This window comes from Pseudorasbora parva, chromosome 21, assembly GCF_024679245.1.
Source record: "Pseudorasbora parva isolate DD20220531a chromosome 21, ASM2467924v1, whole genome shotgun sequence".
NCBI lineage: Eukaryota > Metazoa > Chordata > Actinopteri > Cypriniformes > Gobionidae > Pseudorasbora > Pseudorasbora parva.
The window spans coordinates 31692999-31720143 of NC_090192.1; the positions used below are offsets into that span (position 1 = coordinate 31692999).

Sequence of the window (27145 nt, forward strand, 5' to 3'; positions counted from 1 at the left end):
TATATATATATATATATATATATATATATATATATATACACAATATATAGACACACATGTATAAATACATATACATATATATAGACATATGTATACATGTGTGTCTATATATATATATATATATATATATATATATATATATATATATATATGTATTTATACATGTGTGTCTATATATTATATATATATACACACACACAAATACAGATTGTGTGGATTATGAATATTTGATAAATAATGACAAGCCTAATGATTATTATTGATTTAGTTTTTTTTCTCCTCTATTCAGTTGGCATATTATTAAGGTGCCTTTAAGATGAAAGTCATTGTGCAATTTTCCCCAAAAAAACTATATTGTTCAAATAAATTGTTGGTATATCTTACTGTAGAGACTCGGTAGAATGATAAAAAACCAATAACCAATTAAATTAAATAAAAGTGTGAGTATCGTTGACAAAATATGGTTTAAACCAGTTATCACTCACTCTGTTATTAAGGATATTTTGTCACGGTTATCCCCATGTAATGCAAAGCACAAACAAACCTGTTGATGTATCTTTGCGCTAAAACATACAACCTGGAATTGTGGGCATTTGGGTTGTTGCCAGCATGCAGTCTATGATATTCTGCCAAGGTGTGTGGGAAGTTCTCTCTTGATGTGTTTATTTTGACTGTTTTGCACATCAATAAAGAAAAAAAAGCCAAGCAGATAATATTCATTGTCATTTTAATGTAAGAATATCAGTTAAATGGCATATTTAAAGCACAAGTGCCTGTTTGCTTTTGAGATCCTTGTTAAGTTTCTACATTTTGAAGGAATAACTGGACTGTATGATTAGGAAAGCATCTGTTTTCTTGCCTGTGAATGCTCTAGGCAAGATAATTTCACTGGCTGTGCATCCGAACACATCAATTTCTGTGATTTTATGCCATAGATTCTGAGACGAATAAAAATTAATTCTCATTTAAAGTGCTACTGATAAGATGTTTGTGTTTTCAAATGAAAAATGGAAAGACACAAAAGACTATTGAAGTTTTGAAAGAAATGACTACTGTTGCTGCTGGTAGAGTGATGGCGCATTTGAAAATGAAATTATGAAAATCGTTTTTAGACGTTTTAGCTTCGACTCTGTAATTACATTCGGCATCTATTGAAGTAGGAGAAGAGAGAAATAAAAGAGCTTCCGCCTCCTTTGAAACAAACCTATTAATGCCTCTCATTTGACTGAGGAACCCAATGAGTGCTGGTCAGAGAGCTGAAGATGAATACTAGTCATTGAGTGCCTCATTGATGTCCTTGATGAGTCAGATATAATTAAGCATTGTTGCTCGTGGGCTTCATTCTCCAGACTGTAATTTGCTTCATGAAGAGCTTAATCAGTGCTCAATAAAAGTGGAGCCAAACCTGTTTACGTGCTTACTGTGTAAATAGACCTACCTTGTCTGCACACGACAGCCGCCTCCTTCAATCTGTCATACCCTGGATGCGCATAATAAAACATGCACACACTCCTATAAATTGCACGGCTATTTAACAAACAGCAATTAATGCTAGTCATCTGCTACTTGTGTCCAGTTAACATCAAGTGGAATGCACATATTTTTATACAGTCACAAATAAGGCAAGTCAACAAAGCTGTTTTTTTTATTGTTAATGGAGCAAAACCTGCTTTAGTAAATGAAAGCTAATCCTTAGTAGTGCAAACCAAACCCACAGGTTGTAGTCATTCATTGTTTGATGTGGCTCTTGACAAAGATACACATTCTCATGATTAGTGGCTGATAACACAGTGTGTCAGTTCTGTTTTTGTGATGTAACTTTCAAAATTGGCCAGTGTTGTTTAGAGCACGAATAATTGCTATTATTAATAGAACTAAACAAAGTGAGGTCTGGTGTGTTTGCATGTGTTTAATTAATCCAAATGCAGTGCACCCATTGTCTGATAATAGTTAATCCGATGAAGTTTCATATGTCATGTCATATTTTTATATGCAAAGCTTTTTCATTGCTGTTTAGGAGTTTGTTTGTTTTTTAAGTGGGTTAATGTGGTGGTGTTTGGTTTGTGGTGTGGAATGCTGCAATGTCTGGTTTCAGTCCTAACAATATCTATAAAACATTCCTTCTCCCAAAGACTGAGTTGCTCAATGAGTCACTAAATTCTCAGAGCGTTGATTTCAATTTCAATTTATGAACTACAGTATGACATTTTGTTGGATTCAGTTTCTTTGTTCCTAAAGGCAGTTGAATTTACTATTGCTGTAGTTAGTTCCAAATTTTATACTTGCCTACGAAAGATGTAGGCCTCAGAGACAAAGGCTGTTTCAAAATGTAGACTACATAATTCAAATTATGTTGCCTGTATCCTTCACAGATAAGGCTGTCACATAACGCACATACTGCTGATTATAAACATATTTGTAGTAATATGAAATTATTGATATGAAATAGTTCATTTAAAATGCTATTTTACCCAATATTTGTGTGTGCTATTTCATGGTATCAATCATTAGCTTAGCAACATGCTAATGTGTGCATTCACGCCATGTCCGAATTACCATAATTACACGATTCCAACTTGTAAAAAGTGCTCACAACCCCGTAGAGCTTGTAAATACAACTTGTAAACCCGACTTTTACCATATGACTGCCACCATTTACAGTGTTGTTATACATAGAAATGCATAAATCCCAGTCCAAAAACATGAGCGGTACATTGACTATCACGTAATTACGACCTGGCCAATAACTTCTGGGTTTTTAGCTGCCATTGTGCATACAAAGGAGCTAAACACCCAGGAGTTAGACATTAGCATGTTGCTAAGCTAACTACGCAATACCATAAAATACATAGCACACACAAATATTGGGTTAAGTAGTCAATTTAATTAGTCTGAACTATTTCGTATCAACAATAGTTTAAAGAGGGGATTATGGTCAGGCAATGACAACTCCACAATTAGCTACAAAGCTAAATTTAAGCTGTAGTCCTTGAGCAGGAGAGACTCAAATTCATAACAACAACATTCATCAGTGTTGCAGCGTAAAATGAACAATTTACACACACCTAAGATGAATTATAAAATGATACACGGGTTGTAACATTGGAAGTGGCATGTTGAATAAAACCATGATTTATGATTCACCACTGATTCATAATATAACGCATACTATTTGTATAGTCTAATATTGATCAGTGAGCAGAATGCAATTCCGTGCAATGGTGTAAAGTTAATCCCTCAAATTTCGCGGTTTGCTTAAGGAAAACATTGTAACAGCCCAGTTTTGAAACAATACCATTTATAAATGGTAGAAAAGTGTTTTTGGTCACAATATAAAACTGAATGCGTGATGTCCTAATAATGAATGCCTGACTCATTGAGTGTCCCACATGCACTTGAAGGAAGCATCTGCTGCACCGCTCCGTTTCAGTCAGTATGCAGCCTTAGAAGGCAGCTCCCTTGGTTTAGAACAGAGCCTGTGTCTATATCTTAGGGCCGTTTATCAGTGTGAATCTTTAAATATGAATAAATACCTTCATAGCTTGAGTGTAAAATGGAAAATCTTCCAGAAGGTCTAGACTAGTCTGTGTTTCAGTTGTCTGTAGGATATGACATTTTACTGTAAAGCTGACTGTTGAGGTTTGGATCTCTGGTAATACACATGATGACTCTTTCTTCATTTGAAATAGTCCAAAGTTTTCCACTGTTTTCTTCATTTAAAGTTAATATTGTGTATTTAGAGCCATTGTTTTTGTGTTCTGCCAATGGCTGAGAGTACTTGTAAAATATAATTTTGTTTTCTTATAAGAGCTGCAAACCCCTCATGATGGAGCCGTCATGAGCATCTATGGTGGAACATTCACCTTTATACCAAGAGGTGAAAATGTCAGTTCAGTTTTGTGGATCAAGATGCTAACAATAGAATTCATGCAATGGTAGCGTCTTGAAGTCTCCTAGACGAGTGTGTCCTGTCCCCAGGCAGTAGTCTCCAAGCCTTGGTATCCGACAGTTCCAGCTCTCTCTCCGAGAAGGAAGTTAGGAATAGATGGTAGCAATGTTGAAAAACCCGGTGGAGGGGAGGGTTGAGGGGAGGGTGGCGGCTGCTCCACGGGGAGCCAAGAGCTGTCTGGTCAGGGATCAAATTCTCGCACTGTTGGCTTGCTCGCATCCATAATTCATGTGCTTTTTTACTTGCAGAGGAAAATGGAAAATGTGCTGTGCTTTTTCCTCCAACTCTCTCCTGCTCTCCTCGCTCCTGTATTTGCTTTTGTCCTTTCATTTCATCAACCCATTCCAACTATTCTCTCTGACATGAAAGAGTCCGCTTGAAAGCAGGCAGTATTTGCTGGGAAATCCATAGATTTTTGGGTTTGTTGGATTTTCATTTTTTTGCCTGCGTACTCATTCCTGTGGTTCTCTGCTGGCATATTTTCCTTCATTGCACACTAACATACTTTCATATAGGTTGGGATTAGGAATTTGCAAAACTGTGCATTTTCAAAATTGGCTATCCTGTGAGTTGCACGAGTGACCAGTTGACTAATCACCTGACCCTGATTGCATTGGTGATTTCTTACATTTTGCATTCAAACACAACTAAACTTGGACTGTTTTTAACTTTGCATGGTGCTTAAAAACGCAATGTTTGTGGTGGGATGTTAAAAAAGCAAAAACACAAATAGATCTTTTCACCCCAAGTATCTGGGAGTTTAGGTATGCTCACGTTGTGCCATGTTGGAATTACAATAATTACGATCACATCCTTGTAGGAATCATTACAAGCATTTTCTGAGAGCTCCGTACTCAAAAAGGCATGTAACTAAGCAATTATTTAATAATATTTATGTTTAATAACTCCTATAATTGACTATTGTTAATGCATTTGGCAGCAGCATGTTGCTAAGCTAACAATGTGATAATTTGAACATTAAAATACACACAAAAATTGGCTAAAGTGGTAAATATTTATTAGATGAAAACTATTTTGCATCTACTTTGTATAAGGGTGAAATGGCCATGTGTTAAAACAAGAAAAAAAACCCTGTATAGCACATGTACATCACAGAAATTTCTATTTGATGTCTGCATTTACATTTGCGGATGTATTTTGATGTATTAAGATAAGATGTATTTTTTAGTGTTTGCTCATCAATATGTCTAAGATCTTTCTGTCAGATGTTGAATATACATTTCGAAAGATTTAGAATGTATGTAAAACGGGTTGCTTCTGAGATGTTTCAGATTTGTACACAAAACAAATGTTTTTCAGATGAAGTGCTTTTTAGCAGACATCTAAGAGACGTACCTGTGCTATCTGTAATACAGTTATAGTTTTACATACAGATGAAAGCCAGTGCCTTTTTTGCATCACTTATCTTTTGTTGAGGGGACTTTATGGAATAAAGATGTTTACGCTCCCACAAAATGAGAGATTCTGTGTCCTAGAAACCACCTCGTCAGATAGAGAGTCATTGAGCATTGAGCACAGCAGGGAATGTATTTTTCTCTCTAAAATCTGTTAACTCAGATAAATCCATTTTCATTCAGTTCAATGGTTTTAAGTTGGCAGAGTTTTTTTCCCCCCCCTGCCTTTTATCAAATCGATTACCCATTCAGGCTTGTTTGACCAGCTGAAAAAGCTAACATGGCCGTCTGCTGATATTGTTATAATAATGTTCACAAAAAGCATGTTAGAAATCTTTTTCCGTCACACTTGCAAGATTAGTCGATTAAACGATACTGCTGCTGCTAGTCGACTTGGAAATACTAGTCATTTACAAACTTTTTTTTGTACATTTGCTTTGCTTTTTTACAGAGGCTACATTTAAATTACCATCATGTTAATGTTACATTTTAAAATTAATATATTATTTGGAAAAGCGTATGTGTAGGGCGGAAAACAAAATAATTTTATTTTACCTCCGGTTTTGCATGCTTTGGTTTTGTCTGTGGCTCTCGCAGAGAAATGTGAACAAAAGGTGAGAAAGTTGAGGGATTATTTTAAAAGCCTACGCAAAACCTTTCCCTTTCTTCATGTGAAACTACTACATAACAATTTAGCTTGCTTATAGACTATTACTTATGCAGTGGTGAAATTTATGTTTAAACATTAATGAAACATTAATCCTTAGTCACACACAGGTAAACCCCCAGAAGTGCTTCATAATCAGAGATCAGTCTGTTGTGATTGCTAATAGAGACCATACCATATGTTATTTACTCAAAATATTTTCCTCAGAGACTCACAGTTTAATGAAATCAGAAGGATCATCTCCTTATTGGCTCTGCACTTATAAGTGAATAGATCTAGTGTAGAACATAAATCACTTTTCCTCAAACTCAGCTCAGCTCTCGATTTGTCATTCCGGATTACCTGTTAACATTCATCTTCCAATGTTCTTAGAACGCAAGGAGGTTACTGTTAGTACACACAACAAAAGGTCCTCATCCCATAGGACTTTTATAAAAGCCAAAATATGACCATACCTCAGATTTTGTACTTTTAGAAGGCTGGGAAATCTCCCGGTTCTGTCACTGCCCTTGTCTCATTTCTTCTAATTCAGAAAACAACGTTGCGTCACGTGCTGCTCGCACCTGTTTTCAAAATCGTGATAATCACTGACGGTTTTAATGATCATTAAATTTTAAACAATATACTAACCGTCAGGACATTTTATCATGGTTTATCGTGAAACCGGTAATCGTTTCATCCCTAGTTCACTGCGGAATCGTTTGTAAACAAATCTCCGGTCGATGCTGGATTTGGATCCGACAAGAATGGTGCAACACACTTATGTGAGTAAAACGTGTTTTTATATGTGATAATCATATCTATTTAACAAGCATTTCGGATAATGCAATTATATGTATTATGTGATGTGTATATATACACTGTAAAAAAATATTTTAAAAAAAAAGTTACCTGGTTGCCTTAATTTTGTGTTCATAGAAATTAAAATTTTGAGTTAATACAATGAACATTTTTTGAGATTCGACAACCTTTATTAAAAGATTTTGTAAGCATATTGGGTAATTGTGTGTGTTCTATTTCTGATGACGCAGTGAAACATGCCAAATAGATGATTTATCACATTTTTGTATGTGATTCAGATACAATAATATTTTGAGTTTCTATTTATTAAACACATTTTCTTCATTTGTATCAACTCAATTTTTTTATTTCAATAAACTCAAAATTTTAAGGCAATCAGGTTACTTACTTTAAGTTAAACAAACAAAAAACAAAAAAATTGTTTTACAGTATATGTAGGTGTCTAAATGTACTGTAATTGTGCAATGTAATGCTATGGAAAGGTGCTATATGAATAGAACTTGTTCTTCTTTGATTGTATTGCATTGTAATAGATTGTTTTGCTTATGTGTACGTGTCTAACAGAAACATACCTTTAGCATGCTGGACACGCTGGACACGCTGGACACGTATGGGCCAGGACTCGCAAAGCCCAGCAGGCTGATGAATCTCATAATATTCTTGTTCTGCTATTCTCTCTCAAGTTGACAACTGCAGGGCAGCCGCGCGGTTCGCGCTTATATCGTCCGATCTTGCGGGCTATGTTTAATATAAAAATTATAGTCCAATCAATCGCGGGTGGATGAAAAATAAATAAATCATTGTGTTTGTTTGATAAAGACATTTACGAGCACTGTGATCGAGAGAATCATTCCGGTTCCCGTACAGCGGAGCTTAAGCTCATCAAATATGCAAATCTTATCCAATCCTAGCTGTGGGGGATAATACAACTTAGTTTCTCAAATAAGGTAATTGCATTTAATAATTGCATCCAGTTTAAACTGATACATTTACACTAATATAAATAATATATCTAGTAAATATAGAACACATCTAACTAATGTACCCGAATCAAAAACAGTGAATAGCCACATTTGACTCGCAATTTTTGTAGCAAAAACAAGCAACTTTATTTGAACCCGTTTGTTTACTATCTGAACAAAGGCATGCTCACAATGAAAGGGAGTAAATAGGATGATGTGTGTCTTTGTTCTATTGGTTGCTAGTAGACGTGGACTATTGGCTCTAACTGTATCGGCTTAGATAGTTGCGAACCACGTCACTGCTCATTTGCATACATATGAATACTGCTCATCTTTGTTTTATGGCCTTTGGTAGATTCGCCAACTTTTATTGAACTGAATGGCTTCCAATTGCTTTGTGGACTCATTCGTTGTCAGTGCGAACACCCCTCGACCTGGACATATTCAGATGCTCTCTATATTTGTTATTTCATTAGCATGTGTATGCCATCCTTTGTTTAAAGTGCCCATTAGGACGACCCATGTAGGTCTGCTTTTCATTAACCGAAGGGCCTTTTTGCATTCATCACTGTATGACATTCCGCAATCTACCAAACCATTAGTTTATTTGTTTGGTGGGTCTATGTGTATCTTCATTCCCTTAAAATGGCTGGGATTTAAATGACGGGAGGTATTCTTCATGCTGGATTGCTTTCAGTCCTGCGTCATTTCCTTGTTATGTGCTTTGGACTGAAGGCACTTCAAAGACTGTCATCTTCATTCCATAAATGGAAATCCCTCATTATGGTTTCTCATGTTTCTTGGCCATCATTTATCACACTCTGTTTTCTGTTAGAGAAATATGTATAATTCAAGGATTAATGCAGGATATATTGCAAAGCATGAAGCATTTGTTGTTGATATCTGTTTTTCCACAGTTAATCCAAATCGCTTTTATAAACCAAGATAGATGCACTCAGCTTCATGGTCTATGTCAGTGCCAGTCACGTAATTCATTTATTCTCCGTCAGCCAGCACACGAATCATAATTAGCTCAGTATTTCTGCATCAAGAGAGCTTGGTCTTTGATGTTGTTTCTACATCATTGGACAGACTGATAACTTTTTAGGAGAGAATGCATCTTTTTTTTCTTGTGTGTGTGTGTGTGTGAATGTTAAGAAAGCACAATCTCTCATGTGTCTGATGTGAACAGAAGTGTATCATTCTAAACATGTTTTTGAAAGAGCGCACTAAGTATTTTAGTTCTGGATCTTCAAAAAACACATTAAGGTCAGTTCTCCCATGATAGCAAATCCCGTACCAGCTGCATGTCTTCATCTTAAAGGCATAGTTAACCCAGAAATTAATATTCTGTCATCATTTACTCACCCTCATGTCATTCCAGACCAGTATGTGGAACACAAAAAATAGTTTTTTGAAAAAAATGTCCATAGAGTGATGCTTTTTGGTGCACAGTTCTTTAAAAATGTACTTTATGCTCCACAGAAGAAAGCCATACAGGTTTGGAATGACATGATGACATCATTTTCAATTTGAGGTGAGCTGTCCCTTTAATTATTATGGTCTGCCACTTAATAACTCATGGAACTGTCATTTTTAAAGTACTCTTATGGATTTCTTTCAGGCAAACAGATGATATTAAGTTTTGACTTGATCTTGCACATGTGCCTATGGGACTGACCTCTGCACAGAGAGCAAACACTGATTGTTGTGCTGCACAATACTACTTCGACTTGTTTTGAAGCAGTACTAGCCATTAATTATAAAGATGGAGTGTATGAGGTGCATGCATTTGCATAAATTTGCATCTTAAATATCATGGCTAACTTTTTTTTTTACATGTAATTTGATGGATTGTTAAGTGGATTGTGCACACAGACCTTGGTTACAGTGAAGTTCATTCTAAAATGGCACAAATATTTATATTCTTAGCAAGCAGCCGATTCTGCGGCTCACGGGCACCCATGAAGATCTTGTAGCACATCATGTTTTTTTTATCATCTGGCACAACATTTGAAATGGAAAAAATTTCCTTTGTACTAGTTATATGGTGAAAAAATTGAAAGAAATGCACAAAACAGACTCACTCCATTTTCCCATTCAGCTGCATTTTGCTGTGTAATAGGATACTCCACATTTCTTTAGTCTTTCTGAATCCACAATGAGATTCCCTCTCTCGTGCTGCCTTTTGAGTAGCGGCATTAGCCGAGGGCTTTGTCACTGCAGGATTGTGGGAAATGATATGCTTTGAATTCGGAGCAGGTGCTTTAGATTTTAATAAAAGGTCGGAGGAGGATAAATGCTTTGTGGTCAACAGTTAGGTTAAAGGTTGTGGCCGTCGAGTAACAGTTGGAATAATTGCTTGTTTTAAATTATCCAGTCACAATGGTTCCCCTATCATAATGGTTAAATGTGGAGGTTTGCAGCTGTGGGGCGTCCCACAGGACCTCTAAATCCCCCTGCCTGTACTAAGATAGATCCGAGCATCTCTCAGTACCCGTAATGCTCTGCCTGTCTCCTGGGGCGCAATCAACTGCAACTGGCTCATAATCTCATAAAGAGTGTGAGAGAGTGCTTCAAACCCAGGGTTGTATTATGAAAATCTTCACCTGTGGTTTTTGGCATGGAGTCACGCAGCCATGCCGTGCACGTGTCATAACAGCGGATACACCTTGTCATTCAGTGCTTTCAGCACTGTGAGAACATAGAGTTCACTAGATAAATTATGTATGAGTTATGAGCATCCTCTGAGAGACAAGTTGTACTTTCGAAGGAGATGTCTTGATCGCGTACTTCTAAACATTAAAGATGTTGTCTAGGTCCTGCAGAGCTCGGCTCTGACTTTGCTGCATCTGCTCGGGTTTGCCGTCTTTAGCCGTGTCCTTCTGCGCCCCACAGTAGTAATAACTCTTCCGCAAGCTGTAGTTTCTGTCAGTGACAGGATGGAAAGCTTGCCAGATTCAACTTCAGGCCTAGGTTATGGGAGGTCGTCCAACAGTCGGTTTTCTATGGCATATTTCCATAGGGCCTCCACAAAGAAACTGATTAAAGGTGTTCTGCTGCGCTTTGAGAAACAGGCGACAGGACTTGAGCTCAGGCTCGACAGCTGTTGTCGGCTGGTTTAATTAATTTTTTTTAAGGCACAGTGGATAACTTTTCTATGTTCTCTACTCTCAGTTTTTTTGTGCGTATTTGAAGTCGATAATAAGGAAGCATCTGTTGTGCTTGTAAAAAAAGAAGTGGTCTTCTTTAAGCCAAGGAACACAGAGAGATAGTGCAGAGCTGTGTTGTAATGTGCAATTGAATATCTACACTTGATATAAAATTTATAAAATTCCATTATGCATGTTACCATAATAATATATTTACATACTTTATGAGTTTTACATTGTACATCATTAATTATTGTTATAATGGCTTGCAGTCATACACGTGCGCATTATATTTTAATTTTGCACTACAATTTAAGGTGGTGGGCCAGTAAAAAAAATTGTTCAACTTTACCTAACTCATACAATACTCTGCTGTTCAAAACTTTAGTAGGGTCGGTAAGAAAAAAAAAAAAGAAAAAAAGAGAACAATGAAATATATATAGTATATATATTAAACGTTTCTTATGCTCACCATGGCTGCATTTACATGATCAAAAATTTGATAAAACCTTTTTAAAATACTTTTTCTGTTTTATTATATTTTAAAATTTAATTTATTCCTGTGATGGTAAAGCTGAATTTTCATCCTGTCTTCAGTGTCACTTGAAATTATATGAAAATATTTTCATAAGCATCCTTTTTAATAATGTTTGAAGTGCTCTATTATGCTACTTTCAAGCCTCATACTTTTGTTTTGTAGGTTTTCTACAACAGGTTTACATGCATCGAAAAGTTTCATTTACAAATAATATACATTGCACTTCACCACATTTCAGTGATTCTTGACGGTTCTTGACTGAACAACTTGACGGATGAATCAGTCTCTCTGATTCAGTCTACTGTGCTCTGATTGGCCAGATGGCTCAGTCTGTTGTGATTGGTCTACCGTGTACTGTGGGTTTCGGAAGCTAAACGTCCAATACCATAAATTTTTAAAACTCAGCGATTATACACACTATAAAGACAGTATCAATGATGTTGATTTTACTATATCTGCACATCAATAATAGGCTGGAACAGGTGGTGATTCTGAGGAGTAAGCTGGTCCAAATAAACAGAGGACTGACTCATCTTTCCAGGGCAAGCATTTTGCGAATCCCACGTTGAAGATTTGAGAAGATGTCATCAGTAAAAGGACGTTTGAGGGCTGGTAAAGTTGTTCACCAGCGGTCAACGTACAACATAGGCAGCCATTATGCAAATGTGTTTTCTACTGATGTAGAACCGTCATGCAGTAGGATTAGGCAGTTCAGAGTCCATTCTTTCTTTTGGGAGACAATTACTTTAATTATCGCGCACTTTCGACAGCTTTGCAACACGTTTCAATTCACAAACAGCTACTGCATGGAAGGGAATATTTGAGAAAACATAATCGGGGCACTTTTGCATTGGATTAATGTAGAGAAAGATAACAGAGAGTGAAATGAATTGTGAATGGATGATGTAATGTGTAAAATATTTAACATATCAAAAACCTCAATTTGATAAATAGCCTATGTAAAGAAAGTTCTTCCAACAATCTCCGTCTCTCTCATCCAACCAGCGGTCATTTAGGCCCTATTTGTACCTGGATTTAAGATTTTGTAATCTTAGATAGATAAGTGTTTTTTGGTCGATCGGATCACAAGTAGACGAGGGAGACGTTCTCATTTTTTTACCTGATGGTTGTAATAATCAATCTTTTGTCCACTTTCAACCAATTCTGTCCTGATTTCTTCATGGGGAAGGTCATTGTTTACAATATGAACGCGGAAGTAGATGACGAAAACATGCAGAGCAGCAGCTTTTCTGCTCTGACAGCTGCAAGACCACGCAGAATGCGGTGATTGCATGTTAGAAATCAGGAACAGTAAGAGATCATTGTGCGTGGTACGTTTAAAAAAAAAAAAAGTTTAAATTCTGTCTGACTAGCACGCTTCACATAATGTTAACGTCAGTAGGCGGAGAGCAGGCGGTCCTTTGTGGCTGTTCGAACGCATTCACATTACATTCACACTATGAAAACAATCCGGTCAAATGCAATTTTGACTGCATCTGGAAGTGTTTAAAAGTGAACTAGCTCAACAAAAATGCATCTTTTTATACCAGGTGTAAACAGTCCCATACATTTTTATTATCCAATCCATTTTGATGCCTTAAGTCAAGTCCCGCCCGATATTTTTTGATTGTTAAATATCTATGATTTCTTCATTTTCTCCATTACAGAAGTAAAATTAGTTGCAAATTATGTTTCCTGACCACTCCTATTGAAAATGATACTAGCATTATTGTGAATGTGATGTTGCATTATAAGCAAGATCTTAATGGATATTGGCCAGTTTCGGACTTATTTTTAGATAGAGATGTTTTGAAATTCATTAAACGCTGTTCACTGAACTCTCACTGGACTTAATTAACTTCATTCCATTGTTTGAGACTTGGAGATTGAATCAGCAAAGCCATGGTTAACCATCAACTCAGCCCTCATGTGCTTTAATATTGTGTGTCCTTTCACATGCTAACAAATTTAACACATGCCACCCGGCACTGGTTAATCTATTCAGCTCTTTCTTGCTTGGATCTCTTGCTCGGAGCGTGGATCTTTTTCCCTTTACCCCGGAGTTCAGCAGAGGTGTCTCGTATAGGATTTCCGCCAGGCTGCTTGACCCCATTAGGTTTCGTTTCTGGTGCCTAAGCTCACAAGGGAACACTAGCCACATTGATGCATACAGCGTGCATTGACTTATTGTTCACTGAGACTCCAGAGATTAACCTCTCAGTCCAACACGCCTGGGGAGGGGGGTCTTATCTGAACCGTGAGAAAACGGGAAGCCATTGTTGGCTTCTCTTTAGTGGTGCTATGTCTGCGGTTAAATGTCTTTCTTATTTTTCTGCTTTTACATTTTTATTTATCTGCACAAGGCTCTGCGATTCTTCTTTAGGACTATAAAAAGCACAGCGGGCAAGACCGCAATGTGTATTTAATTTATTGAATGTGAACCTTTTCCAGACCCTGCAGTGAATTATTCAATTACAGCAGGCTGTTGTCTGGAGATCTGCTGCTATGATATGTAGGTTATATGTCTGGATGTTTAGTGAATTTGATGGCTAAATCTTTTATTTTTTATGGTTCAGCCATTTAAAAAAAAAATCCTTGAAGGCTTTTATCCGATCTGTACCTGTTTCCCAAAATCAAAAGATATTGTTAATGTGTCGCTCATAATGCTTCTTTCTCTCAAAGATCTGAGAAAGTGTAGGTAACTCTGTCGTGTTAGTCCTAGACTGCGTTTTTACTGGATATTTTAAATTTTATCAAGATGAAAAGCCTCTGGTTGTTGGCAAGATGAAGGAGGTGGAAATCTGCTTCTTGCTCTTGATGTATCCATTGGCTTTCTTCAAATGTAAACCTGTCTGGATATACGAAAGGGCAAGAAATGGCTTATTAGACCACATTACTGTCATTTGTTGCTCACAGGTCTGGGTTTTATGCTCTCAACGCAAGATAATGGTTTTTGGTGTATTGGCCTTGGATATAAGTGGTTTCCAAATGACAAGCCTGCCTTAAATTCCAGGTTTGCAGTGCACTTCTAATGTTGCTGGAGCTGAATCGATACTAATACAGTTAGCTACTATTCTGAGAAATGTCCATTTATCCCTGTTAGTGAGATATAACTTGCTCTCACTCTGGATTTAGCAATTCCAATTGTTTTCGTTATATGGATGGTTGACAGATGAAATAATACATGCAAATATCTTTCTGAACAACATTAAAAATCACATATATCTTTTCAAAAAGAAAAAAATTATAATGTGCTATCATTGTTTTACTTTTTCAGAATCAGTGTTTCTTTGCTAAATATGATGTGGCAAATAGATTATAGATAATATAAAAACAAGAAATGTGTCATTCTCATTTCCAATCATTGTTCAACTGAAATCAAGGCTCTAAGCATACTATTTAGGATATATGTTGATTTATTTTTTAAATCACCATTCCTATGTCGTTCTTTTGATAAGCCAAACTATAATAACAATTAACTCGACAGAAGATGACTCAATTTCTAATGCCTCACATACATTTTTTCTGGTTCTTACTTTCTAATTTCTAGATGTTGCACCAAATGATGTGCATATTTTGCATATACAAGTAGCACACATCAGTTTACAAGAGTCTATTCTGTCATCCATGTCATCCAATCCATATCCATATATTGGATTGACATTGTGTTGTGTTTTCTATTTGAGAGGTTTTTGTTTTCAGACTAAATGTTATATGAATAAATAAGATAATTATTTATAATAATATTGCCACTGCTGACTTTCTAAAGATATTGTAGTTGATAAGATTAAAAAAATGCTAGATAAAAGATAAAGATAAAAAAGGCTAGATTTTTTAAATGCCATAAAAACAGTAATATTGCAAAATAATTTTACAATTTAAAATAACAATTTTCTATATGAATACATTTTAAAATAGAATGTATTTGTGTGGTGGCTATGAAGTTTTGTGATCTTTCAGAAATCATTCTAATATGCTGATTTGGTGCTCAAAAACTTTTTTTATTTTACAATATTCATGTCACTTGTCAGTGGATTTTTTTCCTTTCCAGGATTGTATGACAAAAAAATTCAAAAGAACAGCACTTTTTTGAAATGCATATCTTTTGTAGCATCATAAATGTTTTTACTGCCACCTTTTGATCGAAGGCATCCTTGGAGAATAAAAGTATTTATCGTTTATATAAAAAATTGCACCAACCACACATTTTTGAATGTTAATGTATGTTTAAGTGGCAATGGAAAAGTTATGAAAAAAGCAAAAATCATGTCTTCTTTCACTGTCACCTCTTCCTTAGTTTTTTGTATTTAAAAAAAAAAAAATTTTAATCACTCAATTTGGACGTTAGTCTTATAGTTATTACTATTCTCACTTTTGGCATCAGTTTCAGTGACTCTCATTGCATGTTTCCTACTTCTTTCTGCATGGCTGGAAACTTGACTTGGAGATGGAGTTCAATGGTGCCAGCTGCCAAACCCTTAAATGCCCTCCGGTCCAGACAGCTGCCTCTAACCCACTCACTCTGCTGATGTCCTCAAAATCTCTTAAACGCAGAGACTCCTCAGCGTTCATATCTGTCTCCATAATATTACATCAGACTGACAGAACCACCAACCTGAACATCAAACACAGTGAAGGGGAGAATATTATTAAATTTGATGACTGCATGATGACAGCCCACTCATATCGGAGTTCTTTTGAACTGAAGAATCACTTTCCAGGAGAATACTATAAGCAGAACTGGAATTTTAAATTTAACCTCAGCATTTAGCTGTGCCATTTTAAGAAATGCCATGAAAATCTCAAAGATTTCATGTCTTCAATTCCAGACATTAAAAACATTTTTTCTAGACATCATGCAGAGAAACAAGTGCATCAAATGGCATATAAGAGCAGCTATTATTCCATCTCTCCACCCCCTTCCTACATGGTTCACAATGAAACCTGAAAGGTCACATCCCCCCTGTATTTCTGTATATTAAAACGAAGTGCCATGCAATACTATCTCAGACTAGATATCTGTGGGGTTGTTTTGTCAAAGTTTGTCATGATAGATGTTGAAAACCGGGCTTTGGGCCATCAGGGAGACGGGGAACTTGTCAACAGCTCTTCCCTGCTGTGAACCCTGTCAGTATTTTGACACACCGTTGCAATATTCAGATTTTATTTCAATGCAACAGTCTCACTTCTGTCATCGACCATAGTTTTGTTTTGCAAGTTGTCCCATATAAATAACACAATATTTGGCCCAATAAATGTTCTAATTAGGATTTTTTTTTCTTCACACAAAGGATGTTTGAATATTAGTTGTAAATGTGGTCTAGACGTGTGTGTGCGTGTGTGTGTGTGTGTGTGTGGTGTAGGGAGAAGTTGTTGCATCATTGCACAATGCTTTATTGCAAGCGCCCCACTCCTATTTTTTCTATTATTTAAGTGTTGTCATTTTGACAGAAACTTTCAGAAAGAGGTGAAATGATAAGTCTGTCTTGTGCAAGAATGTGGCACGTGGGAGTCGGCCTTCCACCATTAGGATTTTGTTTGTGGTTTCCTGCAATTCCGTGTTAGAAAGACTATAAAAAGTATTTTAATTTAATTCTTGAGTTGTCTCTCCTAAAGTCATGCTTGGAATATTAGAAAAGATATTAGAACTTTAGAAAATCAAAATAATATTTTATCTAAAAATGAAAGTTCTATTATAATTCATCCATATGTCGTTCCAAACCTGCATGACTTTCTTTTTTCCCCCTGCTGAACACAAAAGTAGTTTTTGTCCATACAATGAAAGCCAATGGGGTCCAAAAAACAACAGTGTTGTTATTTTAAACTAAAGCTAAAACGAAAACTAAATCTTTAAAAATAATTTTTGTTCATTTTAATAAAGTAAACTGAAATTAAACGTGGGTCTAATGCTATTTCATGCATTTCGACTTATTTACACTGTTAAAGAGTTGGATTCTCATGTTAAAGGTCCCATTCTTTGCGATTCCATCTTTCAAACTTTAGTTAGTGTGTAATGTTGCTCTTAGAGCATAAATAATACCTGTAAAATGATAAAGCTCAAAGTTCAATGCCAAGCGAGATATTTTATTTAACAGAAGTTCCCTTTCAAAGCCTACAGCGAACGGCCGGTTTGGACTACAGCCCTGCACTTCCTGCTTTAATGACGCATCTAAAACCGCTTGTTTACGAACCCTCCGCCCACAAGAACACGCAAATTCGGGGGCGTTGTCCTTTTGCTCTCGCAGGTCGAGAATAGGAAGCGTTGTTTTTGTATAGTGTGTTTGTCGTCATGCCATTGAAACGCTGTTATTTTCATCCCGGAGTCAAATCACCTTTGTTGTTTCCTTCCCACGGACGCTGTACGTAGAGATCAATGGCTACAGTTTATGGTTAACTCGGTTCCGGAAAATTATAATCACAATTTAAAACCATGTGCAGCACATTTTGCTGAGGACTGCTTCCTCAATCTCAATCAGTTTAATGCCGGATTCGCAGAAAGATTATTCTTAAAAGATAACGCAGTTCCCTCTTTGTCTGGAGAAGGCGTTGTTTATGGACCACAACCGATAAGTGTATTTTATTATTTAAGTTGGTCCGTTTAACAGTTTATGTAACTCATGACACGAAGTGCAACGCTGTTTAGCTTTGTTAACTAACGTTAGATGGTAATTGAAACTAATCCGAAAAACTCAGCATATAAAAGTGTAGTAATTCATTCAGACACCATCGATTGTTGGTGTTTGTAATGATCAGTTTAAACTACTGAATAGACAGCTTACCATTCTGAAACATCCAGCAAAAGTCTTTCCTGAGCAGGTTGTAATCGATCCTCTTCGATATTCTCCGGGTCTGATTCCGGCTCAAATTGATAAGGCAATATAGACATTTTTGCAATAACATTGAGCGCGCGTATCTACACATTATGGTAAGAGGCGGGACCTTTCCGTGCAACGTGCACTAAGCTGCTGTCCAATCACAGAGCGGGAAGCGCTGGCCTAATCAGAACTCGTTACGTGTTTCTGAAGGAGGGACTTCATAGAACAAGGTAATCATCAGGCCGTTTTTAGGACAGATGAAACGGCGGTATACAGATAAGTAAATTGTGTGAAAAATACTGTTTTTACACGCGAAACATGAACTCATGTTATATTGCACACTGTAAACATAATCAAAGCTTCGAAAACACGCGAAGAATGTGACCTTTAAATTTTTTTAGAAAATGTTAAGAGATTTTAAAATGAGTTGGATGACGGAGTATTTATGACCCAAATACACTCCCTCAGGATTCAAGCAAGTTTTCGAAAGTCTTTTCTTTTCTTTTTTCTGACATGGCCCTGTATGACATCATAAAGGGTGGAATTCCTTGTATGGGGATTTCTCCTGGATGAGCGCTTACGCACACACATCAGCCAGAGCGAGAGCCAGAGCGAGAGCAAGGCCATCAACAAACTTTTCTTGGGTTTGAGCCGTCTGCAGCGCTGTCATTTTGCTTTTAGACCACAAAATTATGTGTCACTAAAGAAGTGTGTTTTGGTTTTGAATGGAAGATAACCTTCCCAAATCACCCAGTAGTAAGGAAAGAGTGGATGCATTGTTTTTCCAGAGCAGCAACGCAAATTGTTGTTTGTTGCCGTTCATGAGTCAAAACTGCATTAAATGTCTGTGTTTTGTTGGCAATTGGCACGAATAACACCCCACAAACATATAGTAAATTATCCAGGGATAATGCCATGATGCGCTGTGTGTGTGCATGTGTGTGTGTGCGTGTGTGTGCGTGGGTGCGTGCGTGGGTGCGTGCGTGGGTGCGTGCATGACTCTTTAGCTCCACCCACTGCACACCTCCGCAAGTTTGGCTGTTTTCTGAAAATGTAAATGCATTCCACTCTATAGGTACTCGAGATTAACATGAGACTGGGAGAAAATGTTATAATATGTACCCTTTAAAATAAGTGTTTAAGTTGAATTACTAAAAACTAAAAAAAAAAAAAAAAAAAAAAAAAAAAATAGATAAAAGATAAAATTAAAAATGAAAGCTAAATAAAAAAAACCCATCATAAACTAATTAAATTATTGAAGCACATAAAACCACCAAAGCTTGAACTAAAATTAAAAATGAAAACTAAATATATGTGTCTGTGTCTGTGTATGTATATGTATACAACGCTATCCATATTTCAAGTCTACTGTGGCTCTGTAGCTGTTGACTCTGTCATGTTAATATGAAATTCAGTCTTGGCCTGTCTTTCTCTGTCCATCTTCCTCTAGTGTCTCTTCTTCATCCAGCTGTTGAGTTAATTGGTTTTCCCTCCAGCCTATAAAGGAAAGTAATGAGACTGCGGTTGGTATGAAGGGACCCTCCGGCAGCAATCTACTGGGGAAAAACTTAATTTTTCAGTGCTGTTCCATCTCATTCCTCAGCTCACCGATTCCATCACGAAACCAATTCACACTGTTTCCCATCCCCTCCCTACTTTATTACTCTCCCCTCTTCGCCTGACGTGTATTTTCACATTTAATGTCAACTTTTTTCCTTTGTCGCTTCCGTTAGCAATCAAAGCCGGGCTTTAATTAGAAGTACACAGTGTTTGATTGCTCGAACATGCACAGAATCGTTCAAAGTGCTGTAATAATGAAGCTCTGTCGCTGCCTGCCAACACCTACAACAGATGTTATCACCCCTGTTCCGGAGGTGTTTTTATCCCCGAGTGCAAACTTAAAAGGAAGAAGAATTAGATGAGCACCTCTTAACCCAGCAGAACACCTGAGGGTCTTTCTCAATTCAAGGCTCACGCCACCCTCCGCCTCGTCCGACTGCACCGGGGCGTTGACGGCGGAATGTCCTTCCTTAGGAACTGAATGGGATTACATGCCTGCCAGCGTCGACAGGTCTCACATCAGTAGTAAACTGTTTCCTAATGAGACGCTAATTACAGCCTGATAAGGTCAAAGCCGCAAGGTCTCGTCGTAATTAGCAAAATATTCAGCATTTCAGTTCTCAGCGTAGTTGAAGATAAATGAGAATATTAATATGGGCATTGAAGGGTATGATTTGCTCAAGGTGAGCTCAGCCTTTGACAGGACCGGCATACAGAATTGTGCTCGTAAAAATGCTCTGGTCGCTCTCGACACAATGGCTGTTGACAAGCTGACAAATTAGATCTTTAAATTGTAAGCCTTTCTTGAATAAACCATTTTTTGGAGCCGTAAATCATTGTAATTCCTGCACACTTGTTTTACCCAAATAGCAGGCTGTCTTCAATTAACATTGTGTCTCAAAGATGCTGTAAACTGCTTTGATAATTTTAATGAGAATTTCTGACGTGTCTAGGATGACCGGCGAACTTCGTCTATATGCCATTCCTCAGTTAAAAAGTGTGTTTTGGAATAAAGAAACAGTCCAATAATGTACAATTATGATATGATGCCCTGGTTTGCCATGAACATTTGCCCTGATGTCATTACAAACCAAGCCTGCAGCATCCCTCTCAGAAACTGAAGCTTTCGCGCCTCGATCGCCCGCCGGTGATCGGTCCCAGTATAGCCGCACCTCTGTGTTTTCTAATGGACGCGAGGCAAACTAAACAATCAAATTACACCTAAAATATTTTTCTCCAAAGTTAGTTTATGTCATTGTAGGCAGTTATTATCACAATGATTTCATTTCAAGTGTTATTTGATGCTATTAAAACGGGTGTGTGACGTCATGATTGACAGCTGAGATCGACGTCTTCTCTGAGTGAAGTTGTCACTGAGGCACTAACAGACTTTTTTTTATAATTTTTGGGAGCAGATTGGAGCTTTAGCTTTAATTTCTACATTTCCATAACTGTTTATTTCAAACCAACATAATTGTTCTGCATCTGTGAGAGTGTGAGCGGGCTTTTGATATCGTGACTGTACTTACTGCTCTACTTCCTGCTCTCTACTGCGCAACTCCGGTCCCGAAATTGCTATTGCGCAGACTCGGTCCCAAGATATCTGCGCCGTGCAAGTCCGCCTGAAAGCTTCAACTCTGCTCCGCGGAAACAGATGAAGTCGTGGCCTCCATATATTTTAATGGTCTATGTTACAAACCTGTTACACATTTTAAAAGTTAATTTTATTTTGACCATACAATGTTTTGGACTGCATTTTCATTGTATGGATGAAAACTGTTAAAATAGTTTAAATATCGAAATACAGGCTATCTTGCATAACATACCTGCTTTTGCGTTCTGCAGAAGAAAAGAAAGTTTGTGAATGATGATAGAATTTTTAAGTTACTTTTTATATTGCTTGGCATAATAGTATTCCTCAAAAATAGTAGAACTTTGATGTAACGTGTTTTGTTCGGAAGGAGTTTTGCAGATTCCACTTGATATTACAATGCAGTTCCTGAATATAATGCATTACATTCCATCTTCTAAACTTTTTCAGACAAGGAAACACCTCATTTCCTTTGGCCTGCATACTGTGGCACTGCTGGAAAATCACATACAAGTGCTGCTGAGCATCTTTTCCTTTCCCCTCCTCCTCTCCCCTTTCCACCCCTCCCTTTTCTTTTCTCCTTGGCTTAATGCCTTAAAAAGCGAGAGATTTTGGCACCGCTTTGACAGGCCGACAAGTGAAATACCTTCATTTGAGGAGATAAAAGGAGTCTGGTGTCCAGCGCTTATGGAGGAGGCACAGATGAGCTTGTTTCTGAGCACTTCAGCTTACAGTCATGATGTGGGAGAAAAAACAGACACATTGAGCTTGAGTTTCAGGCCAAGCCTGGGAGGGTACTGTCTCTGGCAGCGCTTCATTTTCACACCATTGCATCCAAGGTTGTGCGTGAGAGAGTTTGTGGGAGGGTGTGTGCCAGTGTGAAAATCAAATGGGAATCTAGACCTCTCTAGTCTTCCTCCCGAGTCCTGACAGCGCTCTGCAGGGCAGTCTCGACACGCACACATCAAAATCCCTCCAACCGGATGGAAACGACTGAAGCAATTTCTGTTGCGAGAAAATTACACAAGGACGAAATGTTTACTCGGACGTGGAACGGAGTAGAGATGAAATGAAGCCAAATGACTCCCTGTACCTGTTTCATGAGCTGATTGCAGGCTGTTCTGTTTAGGTAGGGCTTTATGGATCTCACTGGGATCTGGCAGTACGACCTTCAGTGTAGTGAATATAGTCTAATGGTCTGTGAAGGACAGTGGTCTGAAATGAGGAGGCAAGAAAGTGTGAACCTGGCGGGACAGCGCATTTATCAAAAGCCCTAAACCTTGAATCTAAACGCAGTGTGCTCTAGAGAGCGCTTGTTCCCTGAAGCCTATCACCGCATCAGCCATAACTGTCTAGAAAAGATGAATAGAGAAGATCAACCTGTTGTAAGGTCTGTGAAATAGGAAATATCATCAGTAATATATTGATCCAATCAGTAGCGAACAGTGACTCATGAACCTTGGCCCTCTCACCACCTTCCCAAGTTGGGAAAAAGTTAAATCAGCCTAGCTTACTGTGTGTCCTCTTTCTATAATACTGCATTTTACCTTGTCACAAGCAAACATCTGAGTAAAGCCTGAGAGTTATCACCAAAATTTAACAAAAAGTAATCAAATGTAAATCATCATTACAAAGAATTGCATTATCACACAATCGGTGTGTCATTTCAGCAGAATGTAGTGACAACTGGCCGCAAAATCAACAAGATTTAATGTTAGCCAACACATTAATGACTCTTCTGCATATGTTGATAATAAATCACGTTATTAGACTGGCACAGCAGCCGATCAAATGCATGTAACAGACCATATTAAACTTATGATATGAATTTTTTGACAATTATGTAAATTACATCAAATGTGCATGGTCTCTAAGTTGGTACATTTACAGATTGACCAGTAATTCTGCTAAATAAGTTACCGGTATGTAAAGCTTAACATATAAAATGGTGGCATTGGCAGCGTGAATAAAATCAGTCATGTAACCTATTAGATTTGAAATAACTTACCCAAACAGCCAACAATTCCAGCAGTAAGCTTTAGCTTCTTAATGCTGTCATCCAGGGGTGTTGCTGAAGTTGAAATGCTTGGCTTTGCACCAAATTAAGCTCTGGTGTAAGTCTTCCGTTGCTATTAACTCCTGCTTTTCTCTAAAAGTTAATTTTGAAAATGTCGTGGATAATAAACTAGCAACAATGACCCTCATTAATGTTGCTTGCGGTTTCCATAGAAAATAGCGCTAGCTATTTTATCAGGCATGATATGATTGGTCAATTTTCCTTTTATTTCAAAATCATATTTCATTGACTTGCTATGGCTTGTTTCTCTGTAATTTCACAGCTGGACCATCAATCACAGAGCTGAAAGTGTTAGGCAGCTTTCACTAAGTAATCTAATGAAAATATTTGTGATATGTTTTCTAAATGCTCAGTGCATCAAATTAGATATTTTTGGATAAATAAAGGGACTTTCTTGATATTTTTGATATCATGTCCATAATTCTCATAAGTTGCTGAATATTTTCTCATTAAAGTCCAGTAAGCCAAAGACCCTCTTAAAAATCGCAGCTTGAAATCCCTAGTGTTTCTGACGTCACAATTTAACTACCTTATACCAAATTATGTCAACGTGTGGGCAGGCTTTAGCATATATGAAGCAGGGGAGTCTCAAGAGAAGCCATATTGGTTTATATATATATATATATATATATATATATATATATATATATATATATATATATATATATATATATATAAAATTATGTATATTATGATGAACTATGCCTTTCTCCATTGATGCTCTAAGTTGTTCAAAAGACTTAAGGATGCAGATTTTTAGAAGGCAGACTGAGATGGCAAACGGGAACATGGTTGGTGTAACATTAGAAACTAATAAAAAGCTGTTTGATGACTTAAAGCAAGTGGCTAATCATTAATTACTGCCATCATTAGTATCAGACGTTGTAAAGAGCAATGCTTTTGTGGAGCGTTTACTACAGTAACTTAAGTAAAAGTTGAGCGAGTGGTTCTCGGAACTGGTGTGGGTGAGTGAGTGATATTCCTGGCTTTTACAGGGAAAAGAAAAAACATTTAAATAAAGCATTTTGCTGATTAAAAATGACTTTTAAGGGATAAAATTATTACTTTTAAAAACAATTGTCCTACCCCTAAGTCAAACTTTTTGAAGATTAGTTGCATACGAAAGGGGATGGATTTATATATTTGTATATATTTGTAAATGTTGTAAATGTATCTCTTGGAGGGATGCTTTAAATTACTATGTTTGATTCTAGGATTTCTAACATTGACGTGTAGCCTAGAATAGATTCTGTTGCTATATAAAGGCTTTAGGAATGATGGGATCCTCGTTTTCACTGCATTCACAAACCTGGAATGCGTCGAGAATATAAACCTCTTATTCATGCAAAATTCAAAAGCATGCTTAGCTCTAGAGCTGAAATAATAATTGCACATTCTATTATTTAAAGATCTCTAACAGAAGCGCTCAATGAAAGAATGTCTCATCCGTAAGCATCAAAGTCTACCGCGGGTCAATGTAATTAAACTGATTTTACATGTGTGTTGTAAATGTAAAAATTTACTGCCTAAGGTTGTAGTCTACCACTTAATTGACACCTGATCTGAAATTCAGCAATTGGGTGAAGCCATCTATTAAGAATCAGAGGTTTGGTGTCTAGAATGAGATCCGCTGAGCGTCTGCCAGATGGAGGCACCATTTTGAAGTCACTTTTCTCCATCAAGCCATCTTGTGTTTACGTCAACTTTAGCAGTCGTCGTGGCAACCGTCTTTTCATCAGATTTTCTTTCGCAGCTTAAACTTAAAGTTAAATGTTTTGTTCACCCAAAAATGAGAATTCTGTCATTAATTACTTACCCTCATGTCGTTTGACACCCGTAAGACGATGGCAAAACAGTAAAATCAGTACATAAGTGGTATTTGAAAAGCACCAACTAATGATGGCATGAAAAACAGGCCTTTGATACCAAGACTTAGGGCCATTCTCATGATGTCCACTGATTAGAAAAAGTGTGTGGTTACACACAGATTGGACCAGTGCTCTGCAATAAGGGGCCCATTCAGACGCCAGCTTTGCCGTTGTGCCTCTCTGCTCTCATTAAGCGACCTGTCAGTCACGGCACCGCTGGAACTCCACATGTCTGCGTGGGATACCTCACTCACCCCTCATATCGATGGGCGGAACGACACTCGGCATCATGAAGTGGGAAGCGGAATTAATGAATCACAAACGTCTTTGAATTATAATGTTTAAAGGGGGTGGCCCTCTCTAATAAATCTTATGGTTCTCCGGCGGCAGGTAATTGAACCTCTCCTGGCCCCATTACCTGAGGTCGCATGAGTATGAGGGCATGAATATGGATCAAATTGGAGAAATGGTTGCAGTGCGTGGTCGTCTGACTGACAGGCGAGGATGGTGTCTCGAGATGCCGCCCTTGACCTGCATTTGCATTCTCATTTGACAGAGCGCGACAGACGATGAAGGACGCTTGTGTTTTGAGGGCCGTGATTTCTGTCCATAATGAAGTGACTGATTTGGGTGGGCGTTTCTTCAAGTACGGGCACTGTTCTTTATCCCGGTTGATTTTTATGAAAAGTAACTTTAAAAATAAATGTTTATTGTGAAGGTCACATTAATTATGTAGCGTTCAGTAAGTAGCAGTCAGAATGTGGTGTTTCCACCAGCTGCTTAGTTCACTTTGAAAATTCTTTCAAAAATGAAAATGATGTCATTAATTCCTCACCCTTTTGCCATTCCAAACCCGTAAGAACTGTGTTATTTTTGAAGCACAAATTAAGATATTTTTTATGAAATCCGAGAGGTTACTGAACCATGCGTAGGCAGCAATGTGATTGTGACTTTCAAGGCCCTGAAAGAAAAAATACATTTTGTAATCGTTTAGAAGTCTTTACTATCACTTTTGATCAATTTAATGCATCTATGTTGAAATGAACTAATTAATTTCTTTCAAAACAAAAATCTTACTAACCCCAAACTTTCTAACAGTTTCTATTGTGGTCCCACTTTCAACAATTTATCAAAAATGTTGCTACTAATAAGATTGTATTCAAAGGTAGTATGAGGTACAAACCAACCATGAGAAACATAAATATGACTAATTTGATCAAATTATGTTTAAAGTTTTTGTTCTAAAAGTTCAAGGGCTAAAAATATCCAAGCAACAAAAATGAACTGAGTTAAGGCAGTTAGTTATGAGGACAATGATGTTAATGACGAATTTATCATTTATCTCTTACCAAGCCTTTGAAGGTGCACTATGTAGTATTTTTGCAGTCAAATATCCAAAAACCACCAGGCCAGTGTTATATATTTTTTTCAGTTGAGTTATTACAATATCCAAAATGTTTCCAACTATTTGTAAATTGTGAGAAAATTGCTTTTTTAACCAAGGACCCGGGACGTCTGATCATATCTTCTGAGGGAGTCACCTGTCAGTTGCGTCAGATCTGTGTTACCCTCGGTTTCCAGTTTTATTCGACAGAACCATTTACTCTTAGCAGTATGAACAAGTGTCACAGCAGCCACTGAGCGAACACACAGAGCAATGTCATAACCTCATTTTCAACACATTCAAATGTATCTAATATGATAAACAGAGCTGCGTTACCTCATACTCATGACCGGAAAAGTGAAAATA

General features: G+C 37.2%; 1 protein-coding gene across 3 annotated transcripts in view; it reads left to right on the top strand.

Moving 5' to 3' along the window:
* Positions 1–27145, top strand: part of ndst2b (N-deacetylase/N-sulfotransferase (heparan glucosaminyl) 2b) — an 81532-nt gene that overhangs the window by 722 nt on the left and 53665 nt on the right. The window contains exon 2 of one of the 3 annotated variants that reach the window (XM_067430449.1): positions 9280–9331. The exons of the other annotated variants lie outside the window; for them this stretch is intronic. The gene's annotated coding sequence lies outside the window, so the exon portion shown is untranslated. The remainder of the gene's footprint in view (positions 1–9279; positions 9332–27145) is intronic. 3 annotated transcript variants of the gene reach the window in all.